Consider the following 27,080-nt stretch of genomic DNA (forward strand, 5'->3'; position numbering starts at 1 on the left):
TTCCTGTGATTAGATGGTTCAGCCCTTTTTTCAGTGGGATGTGATAGGATATTCCTTGTACCTTTGTCCAGCAAGATTTGATAGGGATGTTCCTTCAGCTGGGCCTTTGCTCGGCAGAGTATAATAAAGATGTTCCTGTGTGGCTAGGCACAGTTGCTCACACATGTAATCCCAGGACTTTGGGAGGCCAAGGCGGGCGGATCATGAGGTCAGGAGTTCGAGACCAGCCTGACCAACATGGTGGAACCCCATCTCTACTGAAAATCAAAAATTAGCTGGGTGTGGTGGCATGCACCTGTAATCCCAGCTACTCAGGAGGCTGAGGCAGGAGAATCTCTTAAACCCGGGAGGTGGAGGTTGCAGTGAGCCAAGATCGTGCCACTGCACTCCAGTCTGGGTGACAGAGCGAGACTCTGATTCAAAAAAAAAAAAAAAGAAAAAAAAAGAAAGATGTTCCTGTGCCTTGTGGTTAGGTGGTTCAGCAGGCTATTTCTGAGGCCCAAACCCCTGTGGCATTTTCCACCTTGACCAAGGCCTGCAAAATAACAGGGGGTTTAAAAAATGGTGCAGTTTGGACTAACAGCATCAACCGAAGGAAAACATGATAGGCCCTTTCCAAGTGCAAATTTTCTCATCCAGCAAAGAAAGATAATGTCCTTGAATGAAGGAATGGGACAGACACATTAAGAGCACTTTCTATAACAGGAAGGAATAGTTCTCAAGAATCACCAGGGCAGATTGGTTACATGCAGATCCTAGGACCCACTTCTCTAGGACTCCAAATTATGGAGTTGCAGCCCAGGAGTCTGCCTGCAGCTGTCTCTCAGATACAATATGAGAAACTAGGCAATAGGGAACAGACCAGCACAGGCTTGGATTTGATTTGCAGCTACAGCCAGTAGCTACAAAAGGGCAGGATTTTGTAGTCTTGCTTCTTGAATTTTGTGTTTCTAACTTATTTATTTGTTTGTTTGTTTACAGGAGAAAATGTTTCACTTCCTTCTACCCCAAAGTTGGGAGAAGGTTTTAACAAGAGAAGAGCTTGGAGATCAGGATGCCCTGAAATATTTTTTTAAATTGTTTTCTTTCTTTTTTTTTTAATTTAGTTGAGGAAAGTCTCCCCAGTCATAAATAATTAACCTAACTGGCATTTCATGCAGTGTCTTTCTCTTTTATTTTTTTCTGTGCACTGTAGATCCTTTGCTACTGGGTACTGCTGGAACTCTAAATTGCTTATGGGGGAGTTGAACAATTTCTACCTTAACCTTATGTTACTGTAACATTTTGCACAATATGTATATAATTTCTAGTGAAAGCTTTTCATAGAACTGAACACTCTACAGGTATTCCGCCTACATAGCCGTTTAATTTCATACCCCTGATAGATTTCCCTATGATGTTGCTAGGAGACCAAGACACTTCCAAACAAAGGATACTGAATGTATCAACCATGTGGATAGCTGCTCCCCCCAAATCATTTGCTGTGGCAAATATGGCTTCCTTAAAATCTGCTGTTTATGAAAATATAGGTAACAATGGGGAAATTGCCTAGCATGCTGACTTAGGGGTGCAGTTCTCTTTTAAGTAAGATCACAATTTTCTCTTTTCCCTATTTTATGACCATGAAATTGAAACAGGGCTATGGGGTTTTATTTTTCCCATGGGGCAAAGAGTTGCGTTCTGCTGTTGTTCTACTACATTTTAGGACTATAGAAAATAGAGAAAGAACCAAATAATCAAAAATTTTAGAGTCAAAAATTGTTGAGAAATCAATTTCCCTCAATATTCCCTAAAATTCCCACTAATTTTCATTATCATACGTTTGGAGGTACACTGTGTCAGGCATGATATGCCGAGATTCTCTATTGATGTTATAATTTATATTCTAGGGTGGCAATCTAATTAGCAAAAATCACATTAGCAATTTTTGTATTTTAAAAATTATAGAAGTTTTCAGGAATAGGTCTTGTTTACCATCAAATGAAACTCTGGGGAAGATCAGTGAAACACCAGTGCAGCAGCCTTCTTATAGCCAGGTACAAATAGAAGCTGCCTCTGAGATCATTGTTATCGATGGAATGTTTGTGACCTCCCCGCTTCCCAACCAAATTCATATGTTGAAGCTTTAACCCCAAATTTGATGGTATTTGGAGATAGGGCCTTTGGGAGGTGATTAGGATTAGAAGGGGTTATAAGGATGGAGTTGCTATGATGGGATTAGTGACATTATAAGAAGAGACTAGAGAGCTTATGCTTGTGCACTCTCTCTCTGTCTGACTGTCTCTCTGTCACCCTTCCATTTGAGGGCACAGCAAAAAGACAGCTATCTGCAAGTCATGAAGACAGCCATTACCAGGGACCAAATTGAATGGTACCTTGATCTTGTGCTTTCCAGTCTCCAGAGCTGTGAGAAATAAATGCCTGCTGTTCAAACTATCCAGCCCATGGTATTTTGTTATGACAGTCTGAGCTGACTAAGATAACCAGAAACCTAGAAAAAAAACAGAGACTAGACAGTGCATGCTCCAGGAAAAAAAAAAAAAAAAAAAAAAAAGTACTTGATCCAGAAAAAAGTAGGTAGCTAATGGGACTCTAATCTGGCAAAATATCTGCAGAAACTGCCTTTTCTAGTCTCAGCCCTCCATTGCTTATTATCCGCAATCTCTGCTTCCTCTTGACATTCATCTTTTGAGTATGTCCCCCTTCTACTTAAACAGTTCCCTTTGGCCGGAAGACTTTATACTTGTTGAACTTCCAATGGACCTTTCAGATGTCAGCTCACTAGCTCCTTAGCTGGGGACATACTTGTTAAATAAATGACTTAGACGGCTTAGTACTTTCTTCTCTGGCACTCTGTCTCTCTGTTTCTATCTTATTCCTGATCTGCCCCTCTCTAGTTTCTGTACCTCATTCTAGTTAACTTCCAGATTTTAGTTTTATTTCCTTTTTTTCCTCCTGTGTTCCTCAACCCTGAAGTGATGACCTACTTTCAAAGTTCAGCAAATCCTAATGACTTCCAAACCCAAATATTCAGTCTCTCATTCTAGCTCTAGTCCTCTGTTGTGTGCCCTCTTTAAGATACAGTCACATAGAGGTTCAGCTGTCATTTCAAATTCTACTTGGTTAAAACAGATAAAACAACAAAGGCTTTTGGGAGTCATAAATATTTAGTGCTATGTGACTTTGGGAAAATTATTTAACCTCTCTGACCTCTATTTTATTAGTTATAAAATTTAAATATTAATACTTGATTAATACTTATCTTTCAATACTGTTTAAGGAATTGTGAAAAAATATGTATGATGAGTGCGTATGTATATTGCTTAGTACTCAGTGTCTGAGACAGCAGCCAATAATAAGCTATTATTACTTTACATATTTATTAGAATAAATTATCTCCTCAACCTTGTACACTTGTCTGTCATTTTAGTTTTAAAACAACAAAACTCCCATGTAAGAACTCACTTAGGCTCAACATTTTAGAGTCATTTTTCTATTCCACAAATAAGTGAAATTGGAAATCAAATCCTGTTACTTATTCTTTCAAATTGTGTCTCTAGTTCAACATGTTGAATTCAAAATGTTGCTTTCTTTTTTACCACCATGATGCAGATCCACACTCTTGGTCCTGGAACATATAACTAGTCTTTAATCAATTGTTCTGCTTCCAAGTCTCTTACACTGTGCCTGTTACTCATTCAATTTTCCCAGTGTGTGTGACTTTACCAACGCAATCCTGGAAATGCCTAGTATGACTTCTAGCAGAATCAAGTCCAGGTGTCTCTTCCCACTCTCAGTTCTTCTCTCTTACCTGTCTAACTTGTCCTGCTTGTGGATCGCACAGTTCCAATGATACAATCAATTCTTTCTTTTTCTGGCCTCTAATATTTTGTGCCTCGTGACAGCCCCCATTTGTTTGCTCTTTATCATGCTGTTCCCTTCTGCCTAGAAGAGGTCCATGGCTCTGCTCTGTCAATTCTTTTTCTCAAAGCTCACATCCAAGTACTTATTCAAATTTCTGTAAATTTCTCCATCTACAACTCCATGATGATCTAACAATTACATATTTGGCATGTTACTTTAACCCTGGTTGTTTTCAGTATGACTTTATTCTATGGTCTTTGAATATAGGAGGTTTATCTTCTGATTTTTCTTTCCCTCTGCTGTGCCTAAACAATTCTGAGTTTATATATAGAATTTTTAATTTGTATTGTTTACTGTTACCAGAAACAGAGAGCTACTAGGTTGAATCACTTGAAATTATCAATATTTGACCAGTTTTGACCTATAACACTAACAATTTCATATGATTCAGCCTAATGACTTGATGTCCTGACCTCAAATGACTTGCGAAAATATCAAATGGTCTCTTTCTCATGTTAGAAAATTAATATTTGCATTTCAGAAATCAAGAATAGGTTACTCTCCTCATATCTCACTTCATATGTTCAAAAAAGACATTTATCATTATTCTTTTAAATGTCAGTTCAAACTTGTTTTCTAAATAAGTTGATGGAAGAAATATTGAAGGTGATTAATATACTTTAGATCCATACTTGTTCTATAGAGATTTCTATGATGTACAATGGAGTTATTAACATGTACAATAGAATCAGACAAACCAGGCCTCAGCTTTGCCACTACCCTGGGTAACCTTGAGCAGCTTATGTAAACTTTTTGTTTGTTTGGTTCTTCGTCTGTAAAAAGAGGTTGTACTTTTGTTAAAAACACCTGCTTCTCAGAGTCAAGGTGAGGATTAATCTAAACAAAGCCCTCGGTACAGAGAAGGCACATAATAAGCAATCTGTGAATGTCAGTTGTTTTTATTACTTTTATTAATAATTTTAATAAAAGAGTACTTGATCTCTTACAGAGGTAACCTGATACCACTAAAAACAGTATCTTTCTGTTTATGTTATGGAGTAACAAGTCATCTTTTCATGATTTTTTTTTTTTTTTTTTTTTTGGTGAGATTTGAGGCTTCTCAAAACCAGAAAAGAAAATAAATGAAGGATCTCATCCTATAGAGTAAATCATTATAATTTCACATTTTGTCTCTCACCTCTCCTGGGTAGAGATGAGTTCAAAGAAGCAAAGTTAGTTCAGACCTCTGCTACTCACTTTGTGTTTAGAAATATCCTGAGATTTTTACATTAGATCAATTATTCTTCCCATCTCTTCCATCTCCCACAAAAAAGACTCAGAAAACAAATTATTGAAGCAAAATCCAGTTCTTCTTAGACTATAAAATAATAACAAATTGAAACCATGATACTGAGCATCGGTGTTTATCATCACGATGTAAGAATTTGTCTGTTTGAAAAAATTTAATGAAGTGTTAGAAAATATACTTAAGTTGCCCAATATTTTTATAACAACTCTGTATTTATATAAGGCTTATTTTATTTATTTATTTATTATTATTATTATACTTTAAGTTCTAGGGTACATGTGCATAACGTGCAGGTTTGTTACATATGTATACTTGTGCCATGTTGCTGTGCTGCACCCATCAACTCGTCAGCACCCATCAACTCGTCATTTACATCAGGTATAACTCCCAATGCAATCCCTCCCCCCTCCCCCCTCCCCATGATAGGCCCCGGTGTGTGATGTTCCCCTTCCCGAGTCCAAGTGATCTCATTGTTCAGTTCCCACCTATGAGTGAGAACATGCGGTGTTTGGTTTTCTGTTCTTGCGATAGTTTGCTCAGAATGATGGTTTCCAGCTACGTCCATGTCCCTACAAAGGACACAAACTCATCCTTTTTTATGGCTGCATAGTATTCCATGGTGTATATGTGCCACATTTTCTTAATCCAGTCTGTCACTGATGGACATTTGGGTTGATTCCAAGTCTTTGCTATTGTGAATAGTGCCGCAATAAACATACGTGTGCATGTGTCTTTATAGCAGCATGATTTATAATCCTTTGGGTATATACCCAGTAATGGGATGGCTGGGTCATATGGTACTTCTAGTTCTAGATCCTTGAGGAATCGCCATACTGTTTTCCATAATGGTTGAACTAGTTTACAATCCCACCAACAGTGTAAAAGTGTTCCTATTTCTCCACATCCTCTCCAGCACCTGTTGTTTCCTGACTTTTTAATGATTGCCATTCTAACTGGTGTGAGATGATATCTCATTGTGGTTTTGATTTGCATTTCTCTGATGGCCAGTGATGATGAGCATTTTTTCATGTGTCTGTTGGCTGTATGAATGTCTTCTTTTGAGAAATGTCTGTTCATAAGGCTTATTTATATACAGCCCAATGTATTTATAGACTTAACAAGTTACTATGCCTAAGCCATTGGTTAGATACCCAATTAGGCTGACATCACCTCTGTTGATAAATCTATTTATTAATTCAACAAATATTTATGAAAGGGTTATCATAGGCTAAGCACATGGTAATCTGTAGCTTATCCAAATTAGGGCTGCCTCTCATCTCTGGGTAGGACTACTTTTATTCTTTTTTTTTTTTTTTTAATTTTAATGCATCAAAAATCACAAAATTTTAAGGGCAAACACTGGGCCAAAAGTTTTTTTTTTAATGATGTTTTCATTTCCTATATGAAATTGTGCCAGTGGACCCATTATTTGTGTGTTTCATTTCCTTAAAGGAGATGTGCTGTAATTTAGGACTAACACAGACCCCAGAGCTGGGCTCCCTACCTTGGCTACGGGGTTGGAGACAATGGGGTTGCCCTTTACATTGTCAAAGCTTTGTCAGCCCAACTGGGCAATTGTTCCTGGGGAGTGTTCTGACCCCTTTTATTATATCTTCTTGGCAGATATTAATGTTTCTTGGTGATCTTCAGTCACAACATTCTTACCTCATCTGGTATTGATTTTTCTGTACCCAAGAATCAAAATTTCTTGGCCAGGCACGGTGGCTCATGCCTGTAATTCCAGAACTTTGGGAGGCCGAGGAGGGTGGATCACGAGGTCAGGAGATCGAGACCACCCTGGCTAACACAGTTGAAACCCCGTCTCCACTAAAAATATATATAAAAAAATATCCGGGTGTAGTAGCGGGCGCCTGTCTAGTCCCGGCTACTGAGGAGGCTGAGGCAGGAGAATGGCGTGAACCCGGGAGGCGGAGCTTGCAGTGAGCCCGAGACCGTGCTACGGCACTCCAGCCTGGGTGACAGAACAAGACTCCATCTCAGAAAATAAAAAAATAATAATAATAATAAATAAAAGAATCAAAATTTCTTAACAAAGAGGCGTAAAACAGATTTAATATATATTGCATAGTCCCTTCCTTTGTTAGAGCTTTTCATCCCATCTTTTGGAAGGGGCCTAGAAATCCAGAAATCTTGCTTGAGAACAATAGTTGGTAGTCCTTTAGTTCTCTCTCTTCCTGAAACAAGGAAGAATTGTTACCTGGCAATGCCAGGGCTTTTAGGTCCCATAAATGGCAGTTTCTAAAGGGTCTTTCATAGTTCATAGTTACATGTATTGGATGAAAAAATAAAAATCTGAGTCAGGTGGCTCTGGTAAATGCAGCAGATAAGACAAATATGTGATCTCTGCCTTTAAGGAGTTTAGAGTCTGAGAGAAATAGGTTTCGAACAAGTGCACAGAAAGAAGGGAAAAGCATTTCTGGTAGAGGGGACAGTATTCAATAGAACCTGAGGCTCAAAAGAACATGGTGGTTTTAAGGAATTAAAATAGAGTCCCTATGGCTAAAATGTAAAGTGACAAAGGAAAGAGGCCCTGATCCTGCAGGCTTGTGAGCTTTTTACTGGACTTTACCCTAAAGGCTAATGCAGTCAGGGAAGGTTTTAAACAGAATGGTGAGATGTCAGACTTGTGTTTTTCAAGATTAGCCTGGCTGCAATGTAGAAGAATGCGGGGAGGGCAGAATGGATGTAAGGGAGTCTGTTTATATGTTTACTGAATTGATCTTTTGTTTGGCTGACATTTTGTTTGAGATTTTTATTTGATTGATTTTCAAAAAATCAATTATCAAGACTTTCTCTTTCATTTCTCATCTCTATTCCTCTAATACCCTTTTCCAGAAGAGTGTCTATTCTGTTCTCCAATCCTACTTCTCTTTCAAAGACCTTGTGGAAGAGCCCTCCCTTCAGAAAACCTTTCTTGATCTTACCATTCATATATAATCTCGTGCTGTTTGCTATTTTGTATTATTGTAGCACTTCATTGGTGTAGTATTTAAGGCATTTATTTTAGATTATAGGAATAAATTGATGTTGTGAAGTGTTCACTGAAGCCAGACAGAATTAGGTTTTACTTTCTAACTGTATGATTTAGGGCATACCACTTACATGGAACTTCAGCTTATTTGTATGTATAACAGAAGAAAAAAATACCTCTTTGTCATGATTACAATAATTAAATGAGAGAACATATATAAAGAACCTAGCTTTTGAAATATTTGTGTATACATTGTGTACACCACTATATTTCAAAAACTATACATATATAGTTTGAAATATATATACAAATATATATATATACACACACACAGAGTATATACATAGTTTTTGAAATATAGTGGTTTCCTTACAACGTGTTTTGTTTCTTCTTCTTCCTTGCCTTTTTTAATTAATCGAGGAAGGAGATATCTTTTTCAGTTGTGCACAATTTCAGCACATTGCCTACAGTAACAAATAAACAATTGATGAACTAAATGGACGTTATGTCATATAAACTCTTAATAAGGTAAGTTTCTTCATCCAGTAGAATGGTGACATAACTTGGAATTAGTAGTAGTCTTTTATCCCATTGTATCAGATATGGCTTTGCCCACATTAATTACTTTTACATATTTAGTGAATCTAGGAGAGCACTAAAATTATGACCTTGAAATGTTGTCTCTGTCCTGATTTTCTATTCTTCAGTGATTCATTGTTCTAGAGGCTGGCCAGTTTTTTGCTTTTTGTTTTTCTTCTATCTACTCTCTATAGCTTTCAAGCATTAATTTATATTTTGCATTAACCCCTGAATAATGGATATAATTGAATTATAATGCACAATGAACAATCCTGTGATAAAAAATGATAATGTAACTTTTTATTTTTCCTGTGTGAAAGTGGATTTAGGCAACCTCCAAATGTGAACTGAGTGAAAGATTACATGTAACATTACAATAACTAAACTATAACATTTAAATTACATTTAAGTTAAATGTAATTTAAACATTTGAAGTAAAACATTTAAATAATATCTATACCACAGATTGAAGAGCAAAGGTTTTTATCCTTGTAATAAATAGCAATGAAAATACGGCCATCTTTAGTAATCAGGATAAATAATATCTCTGATTTGTGAACTGGCTTCGAGTACTGGTATTAAACAATGGTAAAATATTAGTGTTATAAGGCTTAGAACTGACACAACTTCCTTCATTGCCTAGAGGATGGTTTGACAACTTTTATGGCATCCAGAAAAAACATTAAGTCTTCTGAGAAAACTTGCTATCATTTAATTGGGTATGTGAATGAATAGAAAAAAGAATAAAAATTTCAAAACAAAGTTTATCTAGTTTACTGTGAAAGATATTTACAATTTTAGGTACAGAAATATATCTAACAATATTAACATTAACATCAATTTCTGGTAATGTGTACTAATTAATATTAGCATACATTTATTGGTTTAAGCCAATAAATGGTTTTTAAAATATTAGTATACATTTATTGGTTTAAACCAAGTGTTAAATTCACTTGGTTTAACACTTAGTACAGAATTTCTTTCAAATTCTGTTAGGAGACATTACTTCTTCAGAACTAATAACTTATGTAAGAAAATAGAAACTTGAAAAATTCGTGTATTTGTTAAAGTCCATGCAAGCCATCATTCTTGATGGAAATCATCAAAGCATTTACAAGTTTTAAGTTATATCTAGGGTTAAATTTTGCTTAAATAAGGTCCTCCATCTGCAAAGATGACCAGGAGCTTTTCTGATAATAGATGTGCAATGAGATTATTTACTTCCCAATTTTTCATCCTTAGAAAAAAAATATGAAACTGAAGATATCCTACCAATATATATTTTCTTCCATATAGCAGATGGAAGACAAAAGTGCTGAAAGGGCATATTTTTTCTAAGGTTTGAGCATACCATGAATTCATAAATAATTCCTTAGTTATTATGCCCAGAAACTAGTTTATGTTATGTTACACAACTCAAATTGCAATGGCTCAGTATTAGACACATATCCAAATTCTTTCTGGGTTGTCAACCTTAAGTATTTTGAACAATAATATGAGAACAATAATTTAAAAAATTGGCAAGCTTATCTCATGGAAGACAGAATGAGAATTTGAAAAACAGAATCCATAGAGAAATATTGATAAATAGAACAACACAAAAATTAAGAACTTCTGTTGATCAACAGACACCAGTAAGAGAATGAAAAGGAAAGCCACAGAGTGGGAGAAATACAGAGGACAATAGAACAATGACCAAATATTTGAATAGGGCCTTCACCAAAGAGAACATCCCAATGGCTAGTAAACAAATAAAGAGGTGATCAAATGGATTATTCATCAGGAAAATGCAAATGAAGATCATAGTGTGATACCACAACACCTTGAGCAGAATGGCTAAAATGAAGTAGGCTGAGCATACTCAGTGTTGGCAAGGGTGTAGGGCAACTACACAATGCTGGTAAGAAAGGAAATATTGGTACAACTTCTTTGGAAATTGTTTTGACATTTACTAAAGCCAAATTCATATATAGCTATGACCCAGAAATTTTACTTCCATGAATATACCCAACAGAGTGGACTGATATGTTCATCAAATCACAACTATATGAATGTTCTATTCCTAATAGCCCTAATTGAAACAAACCAAATATCCTGTAATAGAATGGATAAATAGTTACATGTTCATACCACAGAATATTACACAACAATGAGAATGAACTAAAACAGTATACTGTTCAATGAATGAATCTCACAAACAAAATTTTGAGTGAAAAAATTCAGAGGCAAGAGAACACATATTTTTTATCTCATTTACACATGGCGGAAGCTAATCTTTTGTGTTAATAGTCAAGATAGTAGTTATGTATGAGGAACTAGTGTCTGGGAGTGGCAAAGAGGGGGCGTTTTGAAGTGTTGGTAATTACCTATTTCTTAATCTTGGTGTCAGTAGCTTACTGTGTTTGATTTTTGTGAAGTTTTCACATTGTACATTTATGACGTGTGCACATAAAAAGTATACATAAAATAAAATTGCTGATAAGCCTTAACAAGCCACTGTGGGAGACTTATCTTCCAGTGCTAGTGTAGCAATTCATCTCCAGAGCTTAGTTGACATAACCCTTGGTACTAATGTGTGAACAAAGGAAGAAACAAAACAGAGTTATATGAGGGTCCACTGTTTTTAAGCAGATATTTTTTAAAATTTTGGGTGAATGAAAACTAATAAAAATGTTTCCCTGCTAATTCTATGCAGATTTTAAGCTATACTAAGAAGCAATAACAGTTTAAGAAATATTTGAGAGGGAAAAAAATTGTCCTCCTCTTTAGAGTTCTAAGACCAATCAAAACAATTTGGAGTTTGGAAACTTTGAAAATTACTTGTAGCAGACTAAAAGTATTTTGGCAAACTAAAATATAGGAAATTTATTGTGGCAGAAAAAGACTTGTGGTTGCTTTATTCAATAAAAGATAAAAGAAATAGCAATAGCTATTTTAATATAAAAATTTATATTTCCTTTACACTGGACAAAATATGTCATCTCTGGAGTCTGTGATACTTTCAAAATAATGGCCCTCTTACTTTCATATAATTATCTTACATTTTAATTATCATTTCTACCCATTATATGATTTCTATCCTGTCCAAATTAATATAAACTTCTAAAATTCCTCCATTCAATATTATACTTTTCATATGTACTGCTGTCTTAAAATCAATGTGTTCCACTAAAAATATAGTAATTTTAAGTGGTGGTTCTTAGTAACTCAAATGAAATTTCCTTTAAATGAATCTTTTCAAGATTTAAAAAATCCATCTTTTCTCTGGATCTGGAGGCTTAAACAGGTAAATGAGAATAGCCTTAGTGTTTCTGTTTGCCATTGTAGCCCTAGAACAGTACCTCAGAACATGTTGTATTCTTTGAACAAACAATTGTTGAATGAAATATTACTAAAGTCCTGATCTGACTTCTGTCTCCTTTCTTCCATGTATCCTATTTTACTGCACTCTTGGTTGCTTTCAGTGACCTCTCCCCATCTACGTCCATCAGTCTTTTGCCTCCTTCTCACTATTCAGAAATCTGCAGATTTACCATTCATACTTCCTATTTCCCACCCTATACATATCTGAAAGCTTCAAGAAATAGATTTGGAATCACTACAAAATAATAGGAAACCACTGTCTAGAATTGATTTGAGAATGTGCCTCTTCAAATATAGTACTCAGAATTGGATATAATACTAATACTTAGGATGTCATGTGAGTAGCACTAGTCTAGAATTAATCCTCTACCTCTCTTACATGAGACAAGCCACTATTTTAAAACAGAAATTATGAATTTAGATCTTCATCATCTAATTCAGTTTCTATCCACCAGTATCTACCTGGATATATTCAGCAGCAAGGAATCTAACTGTTTCATGAGATGGTTCCTTCCATTGCGGGTAAGCACTAGTTGCTGACTCCCCTCAGCCTTCTGAGGTAATGGAAATGATATTTTTACATGAGAATCCTTCAGATATCTTAAGGGACCTATATTCTCTTTCCAAAGCTTTGTCTTCTTTAGTTTTTTTAACCATTCAGTTTACGACATGATTCCAAGTAATTTCCTGTTTTGCATCTTCTCTTCTAAACCAAATCTAGGTCAGTGTTTATCTTAAAATATCATGCACAAAATTAAATTTAATACCCATATGTGGTCTATTCTATACCGAATACAGTGGCTGATTCTGTTCCGTGACCTGGATTCTAAACTTTTTTTTTAAATTGCAGCTCAGGTTGTCATTAGCTCAGCACTGTGCTTTGCTGTTAGAGTTGACTTTAGTGACCGACTGTGGCAGTTGTTTTTCTCATATATTCCACCTTTAAACCACTCCTTCTATATCTTCTTCACTGGGAAAGTCTCTTTTGTTTTGTGGAATAGCCTAAAAGTGCTCTTCTTCCGCCACTCTTGCCTCTCTTTTTTTCTTCTGTTCTTTAAGAACTTTATGAAGTAATGACTTTACTCCTGGGATTTTCTTATCCTGCTTTTCTCTCTCTCCCTATAGTGTGGTTCTGTATGTTAAGGTATTAGCAACAATTCAAAAGGACAAACTAAAGCATCTATTATTTTAGCCTAAAGCTATCTTCTCAGCATCAGCATCACAGTCAGCACCCACTCCTTGTTGCTGTAAACATGTAGAATGGCAGCCTCCGAAGCCATTTCCCAATGATCATATTGGAAGTTTGGCCTTTTCCCCCACTTTTCTATGCTGTGTTTGAACTAGAACCTAAACTTCTACTTGGACAAATCAAGCAGAATTAAACAGTTGCTTTGTGAAGAACACTGGTGTCAATACTTAAATAATTAAGTCATAGAATCATGAATATTAGGAGAAAATATTATCCAGTGTAACATTTTAATCAGAGTAGAATTTCCTTTTAACCCATCCCTGCTATATAAGCTTCCAGCTGCTGCTTAAAGAAGAGTAATGTTAGGGATCTCACTGCTTTTTAGGTGGCTTATTTAATTTTCAAGAGTTTCATGCTGTGAGAATCTTCTTCAATATAAAATAAATCGACTGCCTTTCCTGTAGCTTTCTACTGAACTTTCTAATTATGCCTTCTGGTCCAAAAATGAATAAATCTCTTTCATAAGGACATCCCTAAAAATGCTTTAAAATTATTTATGATTTTACCATCAGTTTGTTTCTGGAGAAGCCATTTGGTAATGTAATATAAAAATAATAATATTAGCTAGTATTAAATACCTTCCTAATTTTATTATATGTACAATTTCCTTAACTATCACAGAACACCTATGAATATTTATGAAGAGCATCATTTTACAGAGGAACCCCCAAGTAATGGTCACAGGAATTAAAGAGCTTGCAAGGGTCAAGTGCTAGTCAGTGATGGAACTTGGTTTTAAACTCCATTATTTCCTGCAGCAGAGTCTACATCCTCAAATGCTTTACCACGCCATCTACAGTCTGATGTGCTTTCCAGATTTCTCACCATTCCATTTGATCTCCTTTAAATGACTTTTATCTGAGAGTGTGTGTCTTTAAATATAGTGCTCAGAACTGGATGTAATGCTCACAATATCATGTGACCAGAACTAAGTAGATAAATGTTTTTTCCTTCGAACTTGTCTTGGAGTTAGACAAGGATATTGTGGATATTATAGACATTTATTTGACAAGCTTTACTGAATCAATGTATACTAGGCCTACATTATTTAATTTATCAGTTCCCAAATTATACTAATTTGTATGAATGGAAGTGACAATGTGAACTATTTAATTTAAAAAGTAAATTGTGGAAAATATTTTGAATAAATTCATTTCCCATTATTTTTCAGTCCACCTATTTTTAACAACTGCTGCAGATTAAAAGTCCTTTTAGACTTCCTCTAATAAATATATTGAAATAATTTTACAATATATGAAACTTGTAAATTAATTGTATTTCATTTCATAATTTGTTAAAAGTAACTTTACAGTCTTATTTGTATTATTAATTTGCTTTCAAATTCTATCTTCATATATGGTATGTCGTAAAAAGAAAACTATTGATCAAAGTGTGTAAAATTTCATAAGTTGAGGATTAATTAAGCTGGTTAGGATGGAAGTACACAGAACTAATAGAAAGTCACTAGAGAAGTATTCGTAATGCCTGTCTTGCTAGTTGACTTATTCTTTCTAGAGAAAGTTTCTTGTTTTGTGTGATCTATGTATGTCTATAGGCACACACAAGTGTATACATAAACACACACATATGCATTGCTGATTTACGATCTGTGAGTAATTTCGTGGTAGTGGAGCTTCATGGTATCATATTGTAGTCATATATCAAAATACAGTCCCAGGAGAACTTGAATTCACTTAAATCGGAGTTATGCACTGATGATCTCTGAGGAGGACATGACCTCTAGATTAGACAATCAAAGCTTTGTTATTTTTATCAGATCTGCCAAGAAAATCAATTACTTCCTTCAAAACAAATTAAACAGCAAACCTTTCCCAAGGACGTTACACACAGTTGTTTATGGGCTTTGAGGCTGTTTTTATGTTCCAAAATACCCACTTTCTTAAGAATGCATCGTAAGAAATAAGTCCAACAAATAAGATGTAATTTTATTAGACAGGTACAAATTTAACACATAGCCAATAATTGATTAGGCATTTGTAATTAAGGGTAAGAATTTCAACAGGACCATGTTTAATACTCTCCTTAATTTATTATTCCAAACCAGAAAATGTTGCATCACTTGTACTGTGGGCATTCATTCTATTAAAGGATTTTAACGATCTATGTAGTCAAAAAGTATTTTTCCCAACAGCAAGTATTCTTTCCTTCGAATCCATAGCTTTATCGACATAATTATATATGCATATACTTACTTACTCTGAAATAATGCAATATCCCCTTCACAGATCATCTGTCAGTTTATTTCATGTTATTGGCCAAAACTCCACACATAAAAGGAGCTGACCCATGATTAAGAATTTTATTTAATAAAAAAGAAAGGAAAAACAACACAAATAATTACATTATCATAATTACATTATTAATAAGTATACACAAACATATTGTAATTACAAAATTGATAAACCATCATATGTTATTAATGGAAATTATATCTACCTAAAATATACTTTAAAGTGGGGTGTCTTAACTTCAAGCTGAGAGTTTGAAACTGCAGCATATATATTAAGTATGGGAGAATGAAAAAAAAAAACCACCAGTCACATTATTTTGCCTAAAGAGATTCTTCATATAATTCTAGAAATTCCATGCTATATTTGGATGCTTTTTGTGGCAACATAATAAGCAAAATAACCTTGCTCCAAAACCTACACTATTTTCTTCACACATCCTTAAGTACTAAACAGAAAAATTTGTAATGCTACTGCTGTTAGAGAATAGAGCAATGTGTATGTTCTGGTTGTGATATATCAAGGGATGCAGACAACACGCAGCAAAACCATTTACATGGAACAATAGAAAAGTATGTATAAATCCATCTATACACACAAACACACATGTTTAGTTATATTTATGTCATTATATTAATTCATTGTGTGCTGGTTAAGAACATACACTTTAGCACCAGAATGACCTGGGTAGAAATCTTTGCTTAGGTTACTTCAAATTCTTTGTTTCTCATTTATAAAACCAGGGAAAGACTTCTTTATACTTGCAAAACACTTAAAAACATGTTTGCACATAGTAAAAATGTATAATGTTAGTTATATTATTAGAAACTCTGATATTAAATGGGTTAATGCACTGACATGATTAGCACAATATTTGACCCACAGCTGATGTTTTTTGTTATCTCTACATCACTTGTGCCTGACATTGTCAGTGTGGAGTGTGGCTTCATTTTGCACTGGCTTCAACATTCAGTGACAATGGACACTGCTTGAAAATGAAGATTCTCATGCTTATGACATGATCTTGAACATAGCAATGATCATGATTATAAATATCTGTGTTTTGTTGTCTCAGAATATTCTAAAGTATGCACTGTCATATTTGACTTTAAAATATCCTCTGAGAAACCAGAGAAATTGTGTAAAATATGTATTAGATTAACACATGTTTGTGGAATACCTGTTGAGTAAAAGCATCCCAAGATACAGTACTTCCTCTAAAGGGATTTAAAATCAGGATGGAGATGCAAAGTATGAATACGTAAACATAATGAAGTACCATTGAAAGCTCAGACTTGACATGAGACATTAATGAAAAAAGCAATTATATCACTGAGGGCACATAAAGATTTACTCTCTGGTATTAAGTCCTAATTTCTCTTGCTAGCAAGCAAAGTTAATTTTTGTAGAATTACTTGAACAGAAAGTTCTGTGGTTCTGACTTCTGGGGAACTGTAAGTCTCGTATTTCTTTATCATTGCTATTTCATTTCTATTCCTTCTTTTGAATAGTGAGTTGTTTGTGTGGAGGGGCTTGCATTAGCTCCACATTGAGCATAAACTCAATACTTCCACTGAATTTCCAGAGCTCAGTGTTGCTCTGGCTTGTCCTATATCTTAAGGCTTATCAAGAAAGTCTTTGTTAACTGCCAGATGGTATGTTGACCTAAGGAAATAAGCCTTTAGCCACTGGAAATCCACTGTGCCAAGTATAACATTCCTAAATGAATATGGAACCAGAGATCATTGTTTTTGGTCACCTACTCACCCAGAAGAGTTGCTGAATCCTGGCATTCCAGTAGGGCTAAGGATGGTGAAATCAGAAGAGACTCAGGAGACCACTTGAAAGTATTTTTCCCTACTTAATTAAGCAATAAAGATTTTCCAGGAAACTCTACTTCCTTAGAGTGGGAAGTTTCTATAATGTTGCTGACCTAAGATACTGAGAAAGAATGTGCTTGGGACTTTATTTTCAAAATATATCCAAACCATATCACCACCTTTCCCGCTTCGTTCCTGACCCCAGCCATCTTGATCTCTCCTGAGCCACTTGAAATAGTCTCCTACTGACTCTCTGTGTAGTCATCTCTACAACACTGAGCTCTGGAAATTCAGTGAAAGTATTGAATTTATACTCAGTATGGAGCTAATGCAAGCCTTTCCTCCCAATCAACTCACTTTTCAAAAGAAGGAATAGAAATGAAATAGCAATGATAAAGAAATACAAGACTTACAGTTCCCCAGAAGTCAGATGACCCTAGAAGACAGATGAATTGTTTTAAAATACAAGTCAGATTGTGACACTCTTCTAAAAACCCTCTAGTGGCTCTCCATCTCACTCTAAATAAAAGCCAGAATCCCTACAATGGCCCAGAATCACTAACTGGCATTATGTCTCTGTCTTATCACCACCTTGCCTTCAGTTGCTCTGCTCCCACAATCCTGTTTTCCTTATTGTGCTTTTAATGTAGGACCTGCTTCTACTCAGAGCCTTCACACATACTGGGGATTGCTGCAAGTATATTGTGGAAATGCTTTTATGGCATCCAGCATCAAGATATCCATGCAGCTCTGCTGTGCTCTTCCCCTCCTCTGGGCATTTGATAAAATGGTAGCTTCTCAGTGAGGGTTTTTTTGGACACTCTATATGAAATTAGAACACTCCCCAACTCTAACAGCCCATGAACTCCCCTGTAATTTATTTTCTCCATTCTTATCAACAGATATTACCATACAGTTGACTTATTTATGTATTATCTTTCTCCTGCTATTGGAATATAAACTCTATGAATATATGCATATTTTTCTGTTATGTTCATTGCTAACTCAAACCTAGAAGAATGTCTGGTCCAGGGAAGAAACTCAATAAATATTTATGTTTAATCTGAAGGCAGATAGAAATATTTATTGAGTTTAATAAATAGAATGAATTGTGCTGTAGACCGATGTTTTTCTAAACTCTAACATCAAGGTGTCACCAGTGACCTTAACCTTGAAGTCTTATAGAAATGTCTGACGAAGCTCCTTTCCTCCAGCCAGTGAGATCTGAATAGACTGTAGCCTAGAGGCCCAATTTGGCATGGCATTTTAGTTCTAATTCTGTATTCCCTGGCTATTACAGTTTTTCTGATATTGAAACCAGCTACCTTGGACTGGCTTTAAGGAGCATTCTTATGTGTGTTGCCAGAAGGCAGATTAGAATAAATAAATTTTCATTTCATTCTAAGCATTTGGTAGATCTTTTAAGTACACCAAATTAATAAGGATAATTTATTGATTTATTTGCCATGTATATATAATAGTCAAATTGATTTACCATGTAACCTCAAGAGAAAAGGAAATAAAAGAATGTAATTTCTATTTAAGGTATACATAACTTAAAAAAAAAGATTGCAAACTATCTGTCAAAGTTAAAGTCTCATATAAATGAAGACAGAAATCCTTATGTACTTTTAATTTCTTATGAAATATTACCATGTTTATAGTTGGTCTGAAGAGAAAAAAATTATTTCCCTCAAGTAACAAATGAGGAATAGAATGCACATGACGTGTATTTTTGTTTCAAAAACAGAAAAATCAAGTGACAGAAAACAATGTGATGTATTTTACATCCAATTAATACAGAATCGCATTAAATTAGGAAGAAGTTCTTACTTTCATTATGAATGACAATCATTTATCATCAAAAATTATATTTATATACTTTCATCACAATTTTTGAGTTTCTAATCTGCTTGTTTTTATTTCTCACACTCCATTCATGACTAATCTCTTTCCAGCATGACCTTGGATAATACTGACATTGTCTTCTTTAAAACAAAATTAAGACAGAAAAATGTGTCAGTGACCATTCACTGGTGCTCTATCGAGTGACAGGGACTATCCTAGATACTTTATACACTGGATCACTGAAAATTCTATAAGGTAGATATTTCTATTCTCATTTCACAAATGCAAAGATTAAGATTTGGAGATTACAAATTTACAAAACAGGTGGTATAACTGCAATTTTAATCAATCGATGGTTCTAAAGCCTGTAGTAGTTTCTTCAAGCAAATGTATTTTTTTGGATGAAAATTATACCACACATACATGAGAGGAAAGCGTAGATGAAAATAATATGTATTAAATGTTTACTATGTGCAAGCTTGCATTCAATGCTTTTATTATTTCAAAAATCCTTTGTCAAAGCACGAAGGGAGTCATCATTCCATTTTACAGATGAGAACACTGAGTTAGAAAGCGGTTAAGTATAAACAACTATCAAGGAGTTTAATTGGGAGTCCCACTCAGATCTGTTGCCTCCAAATGGCATACCAGTTATACCACACTAAAGTTGGGTAAAGTATGGAATAACGAGTATGCCTAAGATATGAGTATAAATCATTTTCATTGAATTAAGGCTACCTTTGTTCTGTCTCAGAGAGAAATGATAAAGATGAAAATATAAGTGAAATCAGAAACTTTTGGAATTATTTTTCTGGTAATTTTTCTGTAAATGATGATTCAGTCTTTATTGATATATTTAGAAACTGATTATCTCTCTTACTTTTTTGACTATTCTTGAATATGTTCTCAATTCAAATCATTTACAAATGAGAAATTAATGAGAATATCTTTTCTGTTCTTATTTGGCTTAATTTAATTATATTTAAATTGGAATCTTTTCCCAAAACATGTAAGAGCTACATTTATAGGGAAGAAAGAAGAGGAAAGAGAAAAAAATCTTTAAGTTGAAAAGTCTTTATGCTTGTTGAAAATAACCTTATGATACTTATTTTTTTTTGTCTTTCAAATAGAAGAAAGTGTACAGTCAAAGTCAGATATAGAGTTCAAAATGGCTGCTAGTGTAATTGAGTATTTTCAGAGTGGTCGAGATGCTGTACTACATAACCCTGTAATGAGAGACCCTGTGCCTAGAATAATCCTTATGCATAGGAGAGCAGAGCTAAGGTTGCTGTGAGAGTATTCACTCTGGAAATTATGACTTATTTGGGATTAAAATCAGATATTTAGCATTTCTGCAAATACGGCAATCAGGTTGAATTCACTTGGAAACAGGAGTGAATTAGAAATACCCTTCGAACTTCTCTCTTCTGGTTAAAAACAGTGAAACTGACATGGCTCTAATGGCCCTAGCTTTGTCTGGATCCCACACAAACTACCCATGTCCTATTCCACACAGTCACTCACTTCAACCATGTTCTGGACATTCTGTTTTCAAGAGAAATAAGTATAAAGGAGAGAAAAACAACCAAGATTTCCTGAGAGGCTTTTATAATTCCTGCAGATTCTGTGAGGTGGAGGAGATAACTTTTTCTTTCTTTGGAATTTTTATTTACAGACCAACGATGAGGAGTCGACCGACATTTCTGTATTATAGCTAGTTCCAAAGGAAAACTTAAGTGTCACAAATTTGTATGCATGCATTAAAAATATTAAATACAAGAAAATTGATAAATGGATAAAAATGTGACTACCTACAGCCTCTCTGTGGTTTTATAACTTCTTTACAAAGTAACTATCGTTTTCAGAACATTCAACAATATTAGTGAAAACTCACAGTGTATGTGGACCTAGTTCAAATGCACTAATTAGTAAAGCTAATTTTTTAAAAATGTTGTAAAACTCGGGGTTGGCTCACACTGCATTCATCTGCCTTTGTTCAGTCACATCACATTTCTATGTGGAACTTTAAAGCAAAAACTTCTCAGCTAGGGCACTGCTGAATGAGGTCCTTTTGTATCCATAAAAGACTGTGCCTTACTTAATGACTACATTTTGTGAGGGCAAAGGAGGTTATTGTTAATTTTCCCCCACTAAGTTCTATGGACATTTTTGGAGTTTTAAAGAGTAGAAAACAGTATAGGTGTATATTTACATCAATAATAGAAGCTGAATCACACACTGAACTCTGTCCTAAAGTTTTCAAATTGTGGCTTTTGATTTCTCCTAAATAAAAGATGAACGTACTAAGTGAAAGAGGGACTAGGAATTGTGACAGGGCCGAGGAATATTTTAGTGTACATATTAACATACTACCATGTTATCTTACATATAGAATATGTATTTAAAAATAAGTCTTGACTTGGCATATTATCCAAGAACTGAACTTCATGCCTGGCTCTTAGAAATATACACGTTTACACAGCAAAAGAAATTACCATCAGAGTGAAGAGGCAACCTACAGAATGGGAGAAAATTTTTGCAATCTTCTCATCTGACGAAGGGCTAATATCCAGAACCTATAAAGAACTCAATCAAATTTACAAGAAAAAAACAAACAACCCCATCAAAAAGTGGGCAAAGGATATGAACAGACACTTCCCAAAAGAAGACATTTATGCAGCCAACAGACACATGAAAAAATGCTTATCATCACTTGCCATAAGAGAAATGCAAATCAAAACTACAATGAGATACCATCCCACACCAGTTAGAATGGCGATCATTAAAAAGTCAGGAAACAACAGGTGCTGGAGAGGATGTGGAGAAATAGGAACACTTTTACACTATTGGTGGGACTGTAAACTAGTTCAACCATTGTAGAAAACAGTGTGGCGGTTCCTCAAGGATCTAGGACTAGAAATACCATTTGACCCAGTCGTCCCATTACTGGGTATATACCCAAAGGATTATAAATCATGCTGCTATAAAGACACACACACACATATGTTTACTGTGGCACTATTCACAATAGCAAAGACTTGGAACTAACCCAAATGTCCATCAATGACAGACTGGATTAAGAAAATGTGGCACATATACACCATGGAATACTATGCAGCCATAAAAAAGGATGAGTTCACGTCCTTTGTAGGGACATGGATGTAGCTGGAAACCATCATTCTCAGCAAACTATCGCAAGAACAGAAAATCAAACACCACATGTTCTCACTCATAGGTGGGAATTGAACAATGAGAACACTTGGACACAGGAAGGGGATCATTACACACCGGGTCCTCCTGTAGGGAGGGGGGAGGAGGAGGGATAGCATTAGGAGATATACCTAATATAAATGACGAGTTAATGGGTGAAGCACACCAACATGACACATGTATACATATGTAACAAACCTGCACATTGTGCACATGTACCCTAGAACTTAAAGTATAGTAATAAAAAAAAAAAAGAAAAAAAAAAGAAATATGCAAGTTTAGGGCCAGGCACAGTGGCTCAAGCCTGTAACACCAACACTTTGGCACGCCAAGGCGGGCAGACGGAAAGGTCAAGAGCTCGAGACCATCCTGGACAACATGGTGAAACCCCGTCTCTACTAAACATACAAAACTTAGCTGGATGTGGTGGCGCGCGGCTGTAGTCCCAACTACTCGGGAGGTTGAGGCAGGAGAATTGCTTGAACCTGGGAGGTGGAGTTTGCAGTGAGCCGAGGTTGCACCCCTGCACTCCAGCCTGGCAACAGAGCGAGACTCCATCTCTTAAAAAAATAAATAAATAAATACAAGCTTAGGTGCAGAAAGGATGCTTTTTCCTAGGTCACTGAGTCACTCATTCAGATACTGGCAAATGCTGAGATTACAAGATAAGCCTTCTAATTTTCATTTAAATAGTGGCAAATGCAAAGATTACAAGCTAGGTCTAATTTTCATTCAATCTTAGATTTACTTTCTATGCAAAACTATACTTTTCATGTTAGATGCAAAATAAGCTATGGAAAGGTGACGTGTTTGACTAGTTTTGTTCTTGGAACACTCTTTTAAATTTTGTGTAGTCCTCTTTTCTTAAATTTTTTTCTCTCTGAGAAAGAGAATAATTGAGCTCTGATTCTCATACATTACTCTGTGCAAGAGGCAAAAAGTCAATAAAGACATTATTATAATTCCAGCCTTAAGAACAGTAGTCACATGTTACACAGTGTGCACTGCTAGCCAGGTATCCTAAGGTTCACAGATTAAAAGAGTGATAAGCTGCAAGCATATTAGGGAACTAATCACAAGACATGAGACTGGGAAATGGCAAAGGAAAGCTGACATTTCCAAAGAAAAATTGATGTGTCCAAACTTCTCTTTTTCCAAAGAAAAAGTTAATGTTTCACAATATAAATAGAAGTAGCTAAGTAGCTGCTACACAGTGGCACTGTGCTCTCTCCAGGACCTCACCTGACTGCAATCCTGCCACTGTGCACGATTTCATGACATGTAACAAGGCAGATGTTTGATTTTTCTTAACACTTTGCTTCTAGTTATTGCTGCCAGTTTGATTTGTTAGGCCTGCTGGTTTGGGTTTAGAAACAAGAATGAAAGAAAATAACTCATATCTCTGTAATGGCCCATTTGGTTTCTTTCCTTCAGGACTGTCAACCCTGGGAACTGAGTCCTTTACAATCACCTGCAGTCTCAAGTCCACCCCAACCTCAGTAACAAATCTTATTTATTGATAAGCAGGCTGGCAAATCTTTCCAACTTACGAGGAAAAATACAACAGCCACACTTAAGTTATTGGATTATGCATTCTCTCTGGTTGAAAAGTTTGTTTGTGAAACCAAATTAAGATCAGAAGATTGTGAATGCCACTTCACAGTGAAAGTAATTAGATGATTAATTAAAAGATAGTGACAAATACTATATAACAATCATTATTATTAAATACTCATGTGTAAAAGAGAAATTATATTTAATTGTAAAAGAAAATAGAGCATATGGGATCAGTGCTCACCAACCTACTAACAGGATGTTGGTGAGATCTTCTGGGTAGAGATTTAGGGCATTAAAGAATCTTTCCAACTATTAAAAGATCTTACCAGGAAGTCTTTTCTTTCTGAAGACAAGCTGACTCTCCAAGGAAAAGACTTGTCATCACACGGGCAGGAAAGGGAATCAGACTTGACTTTTACTCACAACCTCCAATTGCTAAGTGTCCTATAATCTTTTCATGAAGTAAAACCTAGCTTCGGCAGTTGAATTTCAGAAGACATGTTTGGTTCTTTAATTAAAATATGAATGACACTTAACCCACAGAGTACTTCATCAGGGAATGCTTTACTTTTGCAAGCATTTCTTAGTTATCTTTTCATTTTGCATTTGCTTATAAAGTAATCATCTTCCAAATCCTTTTGGATTTTGATTATAAATGCAAATTTAATGATATTTCTATTTGTGTCATCTTCCAAAGAGATGAAAAAGGTTTATGAATATATCCTAATATGCATTCCTCTTGTCTCTAATAAATAACTTTGCAGACACATGGCCGCTCTGCCTTCATCAAAAGCAGAAGGTAGAGAACAAAGGATCAGATGATATCCCAAGGTGACAGTGTATCCAAAAGGTCACAGATTGATTAACTGCAGTTTCCTTAGGCATTTCGATTTGGGAGTTGGGGTGCTTTTTGTCGTCATGTTAGTTTGTTTCAAAGTAATATATAGGTATTAAGTAATATTTTAAAGTTTATATAGAATTCAAACATGAGAGAATATGGGCAGCAATTACTTTTTAAGCAAGTAGGGAATGCAAGAGAACTCTTAAGGTTTTTTAAACTGAAGGATTTGTCTGTAACAGCATTTCTTTAAACCACCATTAGAGTTCCACCTCTTTATTTGTTTCTAATTTCTTATTCTTTTTATATAGATCCTGAGACAAATATCTAAAGTTACATGATTTCTACAAGCTACTAAAGCAAATTCCCAGAATCCCAAGTTAACCACCAGTTTCCCCAAGAGGCAGTTCTTCTGGAATGAGATGATGGCATGGAATTGGTGAGAAAAGTGAAAATTGCTTTTTCTCATTTACAGAGTGAAAAGTCTAGCCATCCACAGACCAATGACAAATGCAGCAAAGTTTTCACAAGTCTTTTGGTCCTGAAAATAGGTAAACCATTAATCCTTATTATTTTATTTGTACCTTACCCCTATATGAAATGTAAATGCTTAGAGTACAAGTTTCTTTCCACCCTCCATTACAGATGTTTGTATCTTAAGCTGAGTATTAATGTTTATGTATCCCTTTTTATATTATAATGAATGGAAAATTTCCAAATTGCCTCATTACATAGACAATAATTCAAATTACAGGCCCAGTGTTGCAAAGTTAATAATGTGATCTTCATACTTGAAAGAAAGGAGATTATTCCTATTACACTATCATTAAACATTTAACAACAAATTTTACCATAGAAAAGAAGATAATCATGAGAGAAAAATTCGTATTTGCAGGATACCACTTTGAAGCTATTTATAGTTTCTCTTTGCTCAGTTAGAGAAATTTCAGGTATGTTTGAATGGATGACATAGTTTTTTTCCTCTTGCCCTTTATCATTTTTAATCTAGAGAGGATAATGTCTCACACAAAAATTTAAGTGGGTGGTTGCTATCGCTGAATGATTCCCGCCTGTCAGCCCATGGACAAGAAAGGAGCTGAATTTAACCTTAGTCTCTAAGGTTAGAGATAGATTAGATAAATGGGAAACAACCACTCCTCCCATATCCTGTTCATGGAATGTAGGAAATGACTAAAATAGGGACCAAAGGAAATTTATTGCTTAAACATATCAAGGATTAGTTCCTCAGTACTTTAAAAATGAGTCCCAAACTCTGTTGTAAGAAAGAACTCTGGTTTCAAAAACAGATTAAATAATTCTGGAATTTTTGAAAAACAATTTCTCCCAATTTATTTTTGGAATTGAATAAACATAGAATGATATTTATTCAATGAAAACCTGTTATTTTGTTTTCTCAGAGTAAATAAAATTATTAAAATGCTGCTGACTCATTCCCCTGGCTGCTGGGCAATTTGCTGTTTGCAGTTAATAAAAAACACTTCTAACACCGACTCCAAAATGTTGTTAAAGGTTAGTGTTGCTTTAGATTATAAACTGAGAATACAGACATGTGGACTTCGGTAGATTTTTGCATATCTAGCATGTCATACTGCATTAAACATAGATACTTGTTTGATTTTTTGATTGTTTTAAAAATGATAATAGTAAAGAAAGAATAAAAGAGGATATAGTAGAATGATTCTTAAATGTACAAACCAATGAGGTTGAAGCTCTTCTTGCATATTCATAAGTCCACGGGTTTCTTATGGGCATCTAAATCCCATCAATGTCAAAAAATGGATACACACCTCTAGGACACATGGACAATTGAAGGAGGACCAGCACCTTCATTCATTACTAATCAGGAGACCTCGCATTTGCCTCAAGAGCGACAGGGCTGACAGTGGTTCCTTGCCTAGAACCTGCCTCTTTGTACCAGATCTATAAATAATTTTTCTACAGCAAAAGAGGCAGAATTTGAGCCCCTTCTTTATCTTAAAAGAGATTAAGTACTGATTCTTTTTATCATTTGTAGGATTCTTTATATTCCCCCTCCCATATTATCATCATTGCTCTTTTGTGTATCAATCCCACTTATCTTAAGTATTTTTATTTTCAGCACAGGACAGTGAGCAGTACATGAGGCAAGAAATGATACGATAATGACTGATAAGTCATAATGGATGAAAAAGTTAGATTTGT

At 35.1% G+C, this 27,080-nt stretch overlaps 1 long non-coding RNA gene across 1 annotated transcript; it reads left to right on the forward strand.

Moving 5' to 3' along the window:
* The first annotated feature begins 427 nt into the window (after nt 1–427).
* LOC103884524 lies at nt 428–27,080 on the forward strand. Its single transcript, XR_647143.3, has 4 exons — nt 428–1,529; nt 25,354–25,429; nt 26,297–26,408; nt 26,998–27,080. It is a non-coding gene; the product is annotated as an uncharacterized LOC103884524 (long non-coding RNA).

Source organism: Papio anubis, chromosome 3 (genome assembly GCF_008728515.1).
Source record: "Papio anubis isolate 15944 chromosome 3, Panubis1.0, whole genome shotgun sequence".
Taxonomy (NCBI): Eukaryota; Metazoa; Chordata; class Mammalia; order Primates; family Cercopithecidae; genus Papio; species Papio anubis.